We start from the raw sequence: 13750 nt of genomic DNA, 5'->3' as shown, positions 1-13750 counted from the left end.
ACACCATTGAGGTATTCTGTTTACTGGCTTGCTTCCTATGACTTGCTGAGTTTGCTTTTTTATACACCTTAGGACCATTCGCTAGAGGATGGCACTGCTCTCAGTATATGGGTTACTTCCACACCAATCATCCATTAAAAATTTCTGCCCTGATCATGCTTGACTACTGGCCCATTTGATGGAGGTATTTTCTCAGTTACGGTTCCTTTTTTGCAGATTTTTGTCAAGTTGCAGTTTTTTGTCAATTGACACAATTGAACTCTTGTTGATTTGACACAAACACATCATTATTAAATCATATATTTTCCTTTCTTGTTTGTCACCAAGATGTCATATTAATATTAATACCACAATTCAAAACAGTATAAATCTAAAAGTTCCACTGTCTTTAAATAATTTAAAAACTTTAAAATGTTGTTTCTTTAAAATATCCAGCCACTTTCGAAGTCTAACATTTCTCAACTGTAGGCTCTTATAAAATCAAAAACAAGTTGATTACTGTCTTACTTCAAGAGGGAAGAACCACGGCACAGTCATGATCACATCAAAGCAAAGCTGAAGTTCAACAGTGCAAAGAATTTTGACATCTGGGATCCACTTGTCAACTTCTTCAATTCAAAGGACACAGACAATTCCACCTCCCTTGCTCTACCACTCAGGGCAAACATAACTCATCTCGTATGCTCAGGCTGGCTCACTCCACAGCTGCTTTTACTCTTGGTAGTCATCTTATAATCTCCAGTATGCTAGGGTCTCCACTGCAACTGAGGCTGCACCTTCACCAATGGCCTATTCTGGACTCTCTTCAGGGATTCAAGTCCTGCCACATAGTGCTAAGCTTTAGCTGCTCTCCACAACTCCTTCATGCCCTTATATCAGAACTATCTGCATAACTCTTACATAGTTTTAAGTTTGGCTGTCAGCATAATGCAGCCTTGGGCCCCTCTGGATCATAGATTCTGTGTGCTGGCCCTTAGAAAATACACCCAGAAGATTTCATGTCAGTGATGCTGGTCTCTTCTTTATTACAGCTGATTTTTCAGACCCAGATAACCAGCATCAATTTTTCCAGTAAAGCAAAGGTTATACCTCAGTAGGACTCCATTCTTCTTAGTAATTGCTGATTCTTCAGCCCAACTGAGTATAACCACAGTTTCTTAATTAAAAGTAGCACACAAACAGCCCTGGTACAGTCTTTGCTTCCTTCTGAAATGTCACAAGCCAAGACTCCATCATCTTCACTGCTCTCAGCATTATTTCTCAAGCATCTACAACTGTAGCCCATTGAGCTCTGAGTACTCAATGAGTTTTCCAGCCCAGAGTTCCAAAGTTATTCTACAGTCCTCAAAAATACATGGTAAGGTCTTCCACAGCAATACCCCATGAACCTAAGATCAATTTCTGTCCTAATTTGATATTTATTGTTTTGATAAAATACCATCATGCAAAGCAACTTAGGAAGGAAAGAGTTTATTTGGCTTATGGGTTACAGACCATCATCAGGGAAACCAAAGCAGGAAACTGGAGGCAGGAACTGAATCAGAGACAATGGAGGAATCCTGTTTACTGGTTTGCTCCTCGCTTTTTCAGTTTGCTTTCTTATATACCCCAGGACCACTTACCTAGAGATGCTATAGTCCACAGCAGCACTTCCCAATCAGTCATCAATTAGAAAATGCACAATACGCCTGACTACAGGCCATTTTATCAGTTGAGCTTCTTTCTTCCCAGGTGACTTCAAGTTATATCAAGTCAACAAAAAATAACCAAAACAGAAAGAAAGGAAAAGAAATCAATCTATCTATCATGGTTTAAGACTTTGTAAATTGATTTCCTTTGTGTCTCACTGTTCATACAAATAAAATGTAGTCTCTGCATGTGAACATGAAAAAATAATAGTTACTTTAAGTCACAAAAATTCTCTTTAAAAGCTATATTTGTAAACAATTATAAAAAGTGTTAGATAATTTTGCCTTACAACTCTACATTTTATTTTCTACACTTGTCTGAAGAGAAGAGAATAAAAATAGTTGAAATTTATGTGAAAGACTTCTGAATAAATAAAAGTGTAAGAAGTGGAGTCCATAAAGTCAAATGGTAGGGCAGTTTGTCTGGAAGTATATAACCTTTGGATGCAGTTGAAGTTCAGTTGGCATCTTAGTTAGAGTTTCTATTGCCCTGATAAAACACCATGACCAAAAACAACTTGAGGAGGACAGGGTTTATTTTTCCTTACAATTCTCATATCACACTCCATCCAAGAAGAAAGTTGGGATAACTTAAGCAGAGCAGGAACTGAGAGGTAGAAGCTGAAGCAGAGACCATGAAGGAATACTGCTTACTAGTTTCTTCCTCGTGGCCTGCTCATCCTACTTTTTTATACAACTCAAGAACATCTGCACAGACTGGCACCACCTACAGTAAACTGAGCCCTTCCCCATTCATCATTAATCAGAAAATGATTGACCTATTTGCCTATAGGCCAATCTAATAGAGGAATTTTTTCAGTTGAGGGTCCCTCAGCCTCCTCCCTGGCTGGCAGGTACCTAAACCCGCCTGCAAAGTTCCATTTAACCAGGGGACACCTACACAGTTCCATTCCCAAAAAAGGGAGCAGCTAGTCCAGTCTCTGTTCCCTAGCTTAGCCCCCAGACCAGAAAAAACCCTCTGTGAGTGAGGCATTCCCACTCCTCCCTGAGTGCCAGCTCCCTGCCATCTTGGCTTCTGCCTTCAGCTGCCACCAGCTAAGGTCTCCAGCAGGCCCTGCTTTGGAGCTATACCAATGCTTCCTGCTGGCTGAAAAGTGCTACTGCACCCACCAAAACCACGGAAAGGTAAGCTTATTTCAAGTAAAAGTACTTGATAATTTTATACCTTAAAACTGACTAATAAATTTTGAGTAATTCTTGTAATATGGCTGACATGACCTCACAAGAATTTAAAAACCTTTTTGCCTGTATGATAAATGACATTTTCCTGGAAATATACGACTTCCCTAAGGCAGATCTAGCCTGTACCATTTTGACATTCATTGTAATAATTCACACAGTGTTCAAACACTTGTTTAATAATAAGAACAGGAACAGAGGTGAGTGCCTGGGGTTATAGCCAAAGAGGCAACTGCCCATGGGTCCCACCACTGGACACAGGCCCTCCCGGGAGGAACTGCTCAACTTGGCCCCAGTTTCCAGCCAATCTGCAGGCCCTGCGGGAAGGCTCCCCTTTTCCAAGACTGCAGGAAGACCCTGCAGTCTCCGCACCCTGCCATGACACCCATCTGCCTGAGACCCCAGCCACTTCCTGAGAATCAGAGACCAGCCACCAGCTTCCATCCTGCCCTGGAACTCCCATCTGGACCAGGGACCAGAAGAACTCCCATCTGGACAAGAGATCAGAGGAACTCCCATCTGGACAAGAGGAGCACCCATCTGGACAAAATAAGGAGACCCTAGGAACTTCCTGAGACTCAGAGTCCAGCCCCACAGCTCCTATCCAGCCTGCACTCTCATCTGGACCAGCGCTCATATCTGGCTTTAGAACACCAAACAGACTAGACCACCCAAAAAAGTCCCCTCGCCACATAATATTTAAGCAACTAAACGTACAGAATAAAGAAAGAATATTAAGGGCAGCAAAGGAAAAAGGCCAAATGACTCATAAAGGCAAACCCATCAGAATACCATCCAATTTCTCAATGGAGACTTTGAAAGCCCGAAAGACCGGGACAGATATAATGCAGACACTAAGAGACCATGGATGCCAGTCTAGATTAATATACCCAGCAAAACTTTCAATCATCATAGATGGAGTGAATAAGACCATCCAAGACAAAACCAGATTTAAACAATACTTATCCACAAACCCAGCCCTACAGAAAACACTAGAAGGAAAATTCCAACCCAAGGAAGACAGATACACTCATAAAAACACAGGCAATAGAAAACACCACAGCAGTAAACCCCAAAGAAATAAAAATAACAACAGGAATGAACAATCACTGGTCATTAATATCCCTTAGTATCAATGGACTTAATTCACCTATAAAAAGACACAGACTAACAAAATGGATATGAACACAGGACCCATCTTTCTGCTGCATACAAGAAACACACCTCAAATTCAAAGACATATTCTTAATAAAAGGCTTGGAAAAGACTTAAGAAGCAAGCTGGTGTAGCCATCCTAATATCCAGCAAAGTAGACTTCAAACTAAAATCAATCAAAAGAGACAATGAAGCACATTACATAATCATCGCAGGAAAGATCCACCAAGATAAAGTCTCAATTCTGAACATTTATGCCCCAAAAACAAGGGCACCAACATAGGTAAAAGAAACATTACTAAAGCTTAAATCACATATCAAACCCCACACATTAATAGTGGGAGACTTCAACACCCCACTTTCACCTCAGGACAGATCGGCCAAATGAAGCTTAACAAAGACATAATGGACTTAACTGATGTTATGGCTCAAATGGACTTAATCGATATCTACAGAACATTCCACCCAAACAAAAAAGAATATACCTTCTTCTCAGCACCCATGGAACCTTCTCTAAAATCAACCACATACTTGGCCACAAAGCGAATCTCAACAGATACAAAACAATTGGAATAACTTCCTGTGTTCTATCAGACCACCATAGTTTAAAGTTAGATTTCAACAACAGAAAAAACTACAGGAATCCTACAGTCTCATGGAAACTGAAAAATGCTCAACTGAATCGCCAATGTGTTAAGGATGAAATAAAGAAAGAAATTAAAGACTTCCTAGAGATCAATGAAAATGAATACACCACATACCCAAAATTATGGGATACTAAGAAAGCAATGCTAAGAAGGAAATTCATAGCACTCAAATGCCCACATAAAGAAACTGGAGAAATCTCATGCTACTGACTTGACAGCACACTTGAAAGGCCTTGAACAGGAAGAAGCAAAGTCTCCCAGGAGGAACAGATGCAAGGACATTATCAAACTGAGAGCTGAAATCAATAAAATAGAAATAAGGAGAACAATACAAAGGATTAATGAAACAAAGAGTTGGTTCTTTGAGAAGATCAATAAGATAGACAAGCCCTTATCCAAACTAACCAAAAGACAAAGAAAGAGCATCCAAATTAACAAAATCAGAAATGAAAAGTGGGACATAACAACAGACAATGAGGAAATGCAGAGAATCATCAGGTCATACTTCAAAAACCTCTACTCCACAAAACTGGAAAGTCTAAAAGAAAAAGATAATTTTGTGGATAGGTACAACATACCTAAGTTAAATCAAGACCAGATGAACCATTTAAATAATCCAATAACCCCAAGGAAATAGAATCAGTCATTAAAAGTCTCCCAACCAAAAAAAGCCCTGGACCTGATGGTTTCACTGCAGAGTTCTACCAGATCTTCAAAGAAGACTTAATACCAATACTCTTTAAATTGTTCCACACAATAGAAGCAGAAGGTATATTCCCAAAATCTTTCTATGAGGCTACAATTACCCTGATTCCTAAACCAAACAAAGATACAACAAAAAAGAGAACTACAGACCGATCTCCCTCATGAACATTGATGCAAAAATACTCAATAAAATTCTGGGAAACAGATGCCAAGAACACATCAAAACAATTATCCACCATGATCAAGTAGGCTTAATTCCAGGGATGCAAGAGTGGTTCAACATACAAAAGTCTGTCATTATAATACTCCATATAAACAAACTCAAAGGAAAAAAAAAAATGATCATCTCACTAGATGCCGAAAAGGCATTTGACAAAATCCAACACCCCTTCATGATAAAGGTGTTGGAGCAATGAGGAATACAGGGAACATACCTAAACATAATAACTGCAATCTACAGCAAGCCAACAGCCCCCATCAAATTAAATGGAGAGAAAATCAAAGCAATACCACTAAAATCAGGAACAAGGCAAGGCTGTCCCCTCTCCCCATATTTATTCAATATAGCACTTGAAGTTCTAGCCAGACCTATAAGACAACAAAAAGAGATTAAGGGTATACAAATTGGAAAGGAAGAAGTCAAGCTCTCCCTATTTGCAGATGACATGTTAGTATACATGAGTGACCCCAACAATACAACCAAGGAACTGATATAGCTAATAAAAACCTCCAGCAACATTGCAGGATACAAGATCAACTCAAAAAAAAAAAAATCAGTAGCCCTCCTATATTCAATAGACAAAGAGGCAGAGAAGGAAATCAGAGATACATCACCATTTACAATAGCCACAAATGATATAAAATACCTTGGGTTACACTAACTAAGCATGTGAAGGATCTATATGACAAGAACTTTAAGTCCCTGAAAAAAGAAATTGAAGAAGATGTCAGAAAATGGAAAGATCTCATAGATAGGCAGAATTAACATAGTAAAAATGGCAATCTTACCAAAAGCTATCTACAGATTCAATGCAATTCCCATCAAATTACCAACACAATTCTTCACACATCTGGAAAGAATAATACTCAATTTCATATGGAAAAACAAAAAACCCAGGATAGCCAAAAGAATCCTTTACCATAAAACAACCTCTGGAGGCATCACAATCCCAGAACTCAAGCTCTACTATAGATCTACCATAATAAAAACACCTTGGTACTGGCATAAAAACCAACATGTGGACCAATGGAATTGAATTGAAGACCCTGACATTAACCTGCACACGTATGAACATATAATTTTTGACAAAGAAGCCAAAAATGTACACTGGAAAAAAGAAAGCATCTTCAAACAAATGGTGCTGGCATAACTCGATGTCAATGTGTAGAAGGCTGCAAATAGATCCATATCTGTCACCATGCACAACACTTAAGTCCAAGTGGACCAAAGACCTCAACATAAATCCAGCTACTCTGAACCTGATAGTAAAGAAAGTAGGAAGTACTCTTGAATGCATTGGCATCAGAGATCACTTTCTAATTATAACACCAGAAGCACAGACACTGAGAGAAACAATCAATAAATGAGACCTGTTGAAACTGAGAAGCTTTTGTAGAGCAAAGGACGCAGTCAACAAGACAAAGCCACAGCCTACAGAATGGGAAAAGGTCGTCACCAACCCCACATCTGACAGAAGGCTGATATCCAGAATATATGAAGAACTCAAGAAATTAGACATCAAAATGCCCAACAGTCCAATTAAGAAATGGGCTATAGAACTGAACAGGAAATTCTCCATAGAGGAAGTTTAAATGGCTGAAAAACATTTAAGGAATTGCTCAACATCCCTAATTATCTGGGAAATGCAAATCAAAACAACTCTGAGATACCACCTTACACCTGTCAGAGAGGCTAAGATCAAAAACACAGAAGACAGCTTATGCTGGAGAAGATGTGGAGCAAGGGGAACTCTTCTCCATTGCTAGTGGGAATGCAAGCTAGTACAGCCACTTTGGAAATCAATATGGCACTTCCTAAGAAAATTGGGAGTCCATCTTCCCCAAGACCCAGCTGTAGCACTCTTGGGCATATACCCAAGGAATGCTCAATCATATCACAAGGACATTTGCTCAGCTATGTTCATATCAGCATTGTTTGTAATAGCCAGAACCTGGAAACAACCTAGATGCCCTTCAACTGAAGAATGTATGAAGAAAATATGGTACATATACACAATGGAGTAATACTCAGCAGAGAAAAACAATGACATCATGAGATTCGCAGGCAAATGGATGGATCTAGAAAAATTCATCCTGAGTTAGGTAACCCCGACTCAGAAAGACAAACATCGTATGTACTCACTCATAGGAGGATACTAGATGTAAAACGAAGATCACTAGACTGCTACACAACTCCAGGGAGGCGTCCTAGAGAACAGTTCCCTTGGAAATACCTAGGGATAACCCAATGACAGAGAAATGGATGAGATCTACATGAACAACCTAGACGACAGTGGGAGTAATGAATGGCAAGATTTGAGGGAATGAAAGCTTAGGGGAGCAGGAGATCCCAGCTGGATCAAGAACAGAATGGGAGAACGGGGAATAACAGACCATGATAAATGAAGACCACATGAGAACAGGAATAGGCAGAGTGCTCAAGAGGTCCCCAGAAATCCACAATGATATATCCTCTGTAGACTGCTGGCAATGGTCGAGAGAAAGCATGATCTGACATAGTCTGGTGATCAGATGAGTAAACACCCTAGCAGTCATCTTGGAACTCTCATCCAATAACTGATGGAAGTGGATGCAGAGATCCTCGTCCAGGCCCCAGGTGAAGCTCCATTTGTCCAATTGTCAAGAAGGAGGAGGGACTGAAAGACCTTGAATTGTTGAATCCATGGTTGCTAAAAGCACAGGGACAAATAGCCAATCGAATGGAAACACATGAATTATGAACTAAAATCTGTGGAGCACCCAGCTGGATCAGGCCCTCTGGATTAGCAAGACAATTGAATAGCTTGATCTTCTTGGGAGGCTCCCAGGCTGTGGGACCTGGACCTATCCTTAGTGCATGAGCTGGCTGTTTGGAACCTTGGGCTTACACAGGGACACATGCTCTGCCTGGAAGGAGGGGACTGGACCTACCTGTACTGAATCCACCAGGTTTAAATGAGTCCCCAGGGGAGTCTTGGCCCTGGAGGACATGGGAATGGAGGGGAGAGGCTGGGGGGAAGGCGGGGGTGAGGGCTGGAGGGGTTAGGACAGGGGACCCCATGGCTGATGTATAAAATTAAGACACACAATAATAATAGATAGTAAAATAAATAAATGCATTAATTAATTAATGCCTTCTTCATTTGTGAAAATAATAATTATAATAATACTAAGGAGAAGAAGAAGAACAACAACAACAACAAAGATGAGTCATTATTGGTACTGATACAGGATTTAAAAGATAGCAATGAAGGCTTACAGAAAAAGATTCTTTCTATGGAATCTGCTGACCAGGACTTACATAAAAATATTCTCTCTCTGGAATCTGCTAACCAGAATTTACAAAACAAGCTTGTACCCAAAATTGCTTTTATGGATAATAAATATGAGTATTTAATGGATAGAACACTAACTCTCCAGAGTGAAGTTGTAGCTACTCAGACACTATATAAGGAAGAAAAATTATCATTACTTGATAAGATAAAGTCCATGGAATCATGTGTTTCAGAAGAACATAAAAACTTCCATGATTCCATGAAAAATCTGGAATCCCTTACAAGAGAGGAGGTTTACTCCCTGGAACAGACCCTAGGTGCTCATTCACGAGCCCTGGAGGAAACTCTCATTAAACACGACAAGGGACCTAGTAAGTAAAAGGGCAAGACCATACAGGTTGTAACATCTCCAAATGGCTCTCATACAATGGCTTATCCTGTTATCATCCATGAGAAGCCAGCAGATGACACACACCCCGAGCCATATATGACATATATACATTATAACCAATTTCAACAAGGGGATTTAAAAATGTAAAGGAAGCAGTAGTTACATATGGGTTACACTCCACATATGTAAAACAGATGTTAAATTCGTGGTCTATCTCACATAGAATCATTCCAGATGACTGGCATCAGTTAATTTCAGCTGTTCTAGAATATAGGCAGCAGTTACAGTGGAAAAGCTGGTTGAGAGAAGAGGCAAGAAATTTAGAACAATAAGGTAAACTCAGAGGTTTTGAGATCTCCCACGATCAAATATTGGTGAGGGATGTTTCACTGAAAGGAATATACAAGCCATTTATGATGAGCATACAACATCCCTATGCCATACAGCAGCTCTGAATGCTTGGGAAAAAATTCCAGAACCTGGAAAAGCAACTGAAGTATACACAAAGATATTTCTGGGACCACATGAACCTTTCACTGATTTTTTACAAAGGCTGAACACAACTATAACAAAAGCTGTGCCAGATAAAGCATTAAGAAAAGTGTTAACTGAGTACTTGACATTCAACAATGCTAATGCAGAATGCAGAAGAATACTTACACCATTAAAGATCAGATCAGCTCCTTTGGAAGAATGGATTCAGTATACTAATTGTGTTGAGACTCTTAACTACAGTAATGAGGCTTGTATAGGAGAGACAAATCCCAGAGGTGAAAGAAGGCCCTGTGGTACCAAATGTTTTAAATGTGGTACACCAGGTCATATAAATAAAAACTGTACATGGGGTAATCCTAGAAGTAATACTTCTTCTAGGAATAGCCTAAACAGGAGACCCCAACCACCTCCTGGATTATGTAGAAGATGTGGCAAAGGCCGACATTGGACCAGTGAGTGCAGATCAAATATGGATATACAAGGCAACGCTTTACAGGCGTGAAAAGCCACAGGGGGCCTATTACAGAACCCCAAATCAAATGTGGTAAGAACATTCCCAGCCACTGTGGAAGACATTCCTCTCCAGGACAACTGAATAAACCAATGCCTAATGTAAAAACCGATACTGCAATGGATGATAAAACAGCTCTGATAGATGAATCACAGCTCACAAAGAATACAATATAACAAATATTTTGGCAGACTTTCATAAATGAACAAAGACCAAAGCTTAGAATTCAAATTAATGGCTTGGTTCTGGAGGGCCTGGTAGCCACAGGTGCAGATGTTACAATAATAACACCAAAATCATGGCATCTGAATTGGCCTCTTCAAGAAGCAGATGTCCAACTTTTAGGAATTGGCACCCTATCTCAGATAAAACAGAGTTCGAGATGGGTTAAATGCATAGGGCCAGAAGGACAGAGAGGAAGGCTGAAGCCATTTGTAGCAAATGTAGCAGCAAATCTATGGGGCTGAGATCTGTTACAACAGTGGAATAGCCAGAATAAAATTCCTTCATTCTCAGAAAAGTAATACATGCCAATGCATGTTTCTAGGGATAATATCATAACATGCTATAAAAAACAGTCACCAACCATTCAGGCTGTACACAAACAGAGCACAACTGCTGTTGAACTCTCAGAAGTACCAACTGTCTTACATTTAAAATGGCTAACTAATAAACCTGTCTGGGTTGGACAGTGGCCTTTGACAAAAGAGAAGCTACAAGCTTTAGAACAGCTGGTTCAAGAGCAGTTAATGCTCAACACATTGAAGAATCTACCAGCCCTTGGAATTCTCCAGTATTTGTTATTTTCAAAAAGTCTGGTAATTGAAGACTGCTGACAGATCTGAGAGCTATTAATAAAATAATTCAGCCAATTGGCTCCCTACAGACCAGGATGCCCTTGCCCTCTCTGCTACCCAAAGAATGGCCTATAATAGTTATTGACTTAAAAGACTGTTTCTTTATCATACCCTTACAAAAAAATGATAGAGAAATTTTGCCTTCACAGTTCCTAATTGTAACAATTCTCAGCCAGTCAAGAGATATCAATGGAAGGTTCTCCCACAAGGAATGTTAAACAGCCCTACCTTATGCCAATACTTTGTGCAAAACCATTGGATATAATTTGTGTAAAGTTTCCACAATCCAAAATTTATCACTATATGGACGATATCCTTTTAGCTGATCCAAAGTTAGACACATTAGAAAGCATGTTTGAAGAAGTAAAAAAAAGTTTTGCCTCATTGGGGACTGCAAATTGCTCCTGAAAAAATACAAAGAGGAGATTCTATTAATTACTTAGGATATAATATAGAGTTACAATAAATTAGACCCCCAAAGGTACAACTGATGAGAGATCGACTGAAAACTCTTAATGATTTTCAAAAGTTGTTAGGAAGCATTTCCAACTTATTGGGTATCATGGGAATACACAAAGATGGACTACAAAATTTGCCTAATACTCTACAAGGGGACAAAGAATTAAATAGTCCAAGAGAATTATCAGCTGAAGCTGAGAAGGAATTGGCTCTAGTAGAAAAGACAATTCAAGAAGCACATGTGGATCGTGTGGATCCAGAACTTAAATGCATTCTTCTCATATTCCCCCCAAGACATTCTCCCATGGGTATTTTGATGCAGAGGGAAGATATTATATTGGAATGGATATTCCTATCATGTAAACCAAAGAAGAAATTAAAGACTTATATAGAAAAGATGTCTGATTTGATTCAAAAAGTTAAATTAAGACTTGCCAGTTGACAGGAATGGACCCAGCGGAAATTGTAGTACCTTTAACTAATGAGGAAATTTCATCACTATGGAAAGATAATGAATACTGGCAGAGAGCCTGCAGTAACTTTTTGGGAGAGATTAACAACCATTATCCCAAGAGCAAAAGGATAGAATTCATAAAGAAGACTGAAAGAGTCCTTCCTCACATTGTGCGACACAAGCCAATTTCTGTAGTCCTCACATTCTAAACTGATGCAAATAAATCAGGGAAAGCAAGATACAAATCAGTAGACTTAAGTAAGGTGGTACAAAGTCCATACAGCTCTGCAGAAAAGGCAGAACTGTATGCCATTCTTATGGTACTGATGGACTTCACAGAACCCCTCAATATAGTCACTGACTCTCAATATGCAGAGAGAGTTGTTTTACACATTGAAACTGCTGAATTTATTCCTGATAATACAGAATTAACTTCATTATTCATACAATTGCAGGAAATCATCAGAAAAAGGGAACATCCTATATATATAACACATATCAGATCTCATACAGGTCTGCCAGGACCTCTAGCACAAGGTAATGATGAGATTGATCAGTTACTAATAGGTAATGTGCTAGAAGCCTCAAAATTTCATAAGAAACACCATGTGAATAGCAAAGGTTTGAAGAAGGATTTCTCCATTACTTAGCAACAAGCTAAGGATATTGTGAAAAAATGTCCTACTTGTTCCTTCTGTAACCAAACTCCATTACCTGCAGGAAGCAATCCAAAAGTTATACAAATAAATGAAATTTGGCAGATGGATGTGTTTCTTTTGCAGAATTTGGAAGATTAAAGTATGTACACAATACCATTGATACCTATTCAGGATATCAGTGGGCAACTCCTATGAAAAGGCTGATTCTGTGATTACACACCTATTAGAAGTTATGGCCATCATGGGAATACCTGTACAAATTAAGACAGATAATGCCCCAGCATATGTCTCCAATAAAATGAGACAGTTCTTTGCTTATTACAAAATAAAGCATGTTACAGTCATACCACACAATCCCACAGGCCAAACAGTCATAGAAAGATCCAATCGAACTTTAAAGGATATGCTAAATAAACAGCAACAGGTAACAATGACTCCTAGAAATAGATTGCATAGTGCTTTATTAACCTTGAATTTTCTCAATGCTGATGAGAAAGGAACAACAGCTTCAGAGAGACATTGGACAACACACAAAACTCCTGAGCTAAACCAACTGGTTTATTTCAAAGATGTGTTGACCTCAGAATGGAAACCTGGATATGTCCTACGTTGGGGAAGGGGTTTTGCTTTTGTTTCCACAGGAGAAGAAAAGCTATGGATACCAACAAAATTAATAAAAATTCGATTCGAATAGGAGAAACCCCTTGATGAGGAGAAGTAAAAGATCATCCACCAATGTGATACCTCTTCAGGTTGTAAGAAAAATTTAACAATCAAAGGTTGGGGTAGTGTTCTGTTTTCTCTTTCCAGGATAATGGAAATACCCATCTTCCAGAAATCATAAGGCCTTGGATATCCAGATGTTTACAACAGAAAAAAAGAATCTATTCATACCAATCTACACAGGGTAAGATATCACTGTCTAACATCTATAACTCTATCAATCTAGAATAGTTGTGGTTCCAATTTAATTATAAACCAAGCTGGCTTTGGAGATGGAATTGGCTTACTCCTTCTCTAAACCCAAGCATATTG

Source organism: Onychomys torridus, chromosome 11 (assembly GCF_903995425.1).
Source record: "Onychomys torridus chromosome 11, mOncTor1.1, whole genome shotgun sequence".
Classification (NCBI taxonomy): Eukaryota; Metazoa; Chordata; class Mammalia; order Rodentia; family Cricetidae; genus Onychomys; species Onychomys torridus.
The sequence above is the reverse complement of the archived record's forward strand: the minus strand, read 5'-3'. Positions refer to the sequence as shown.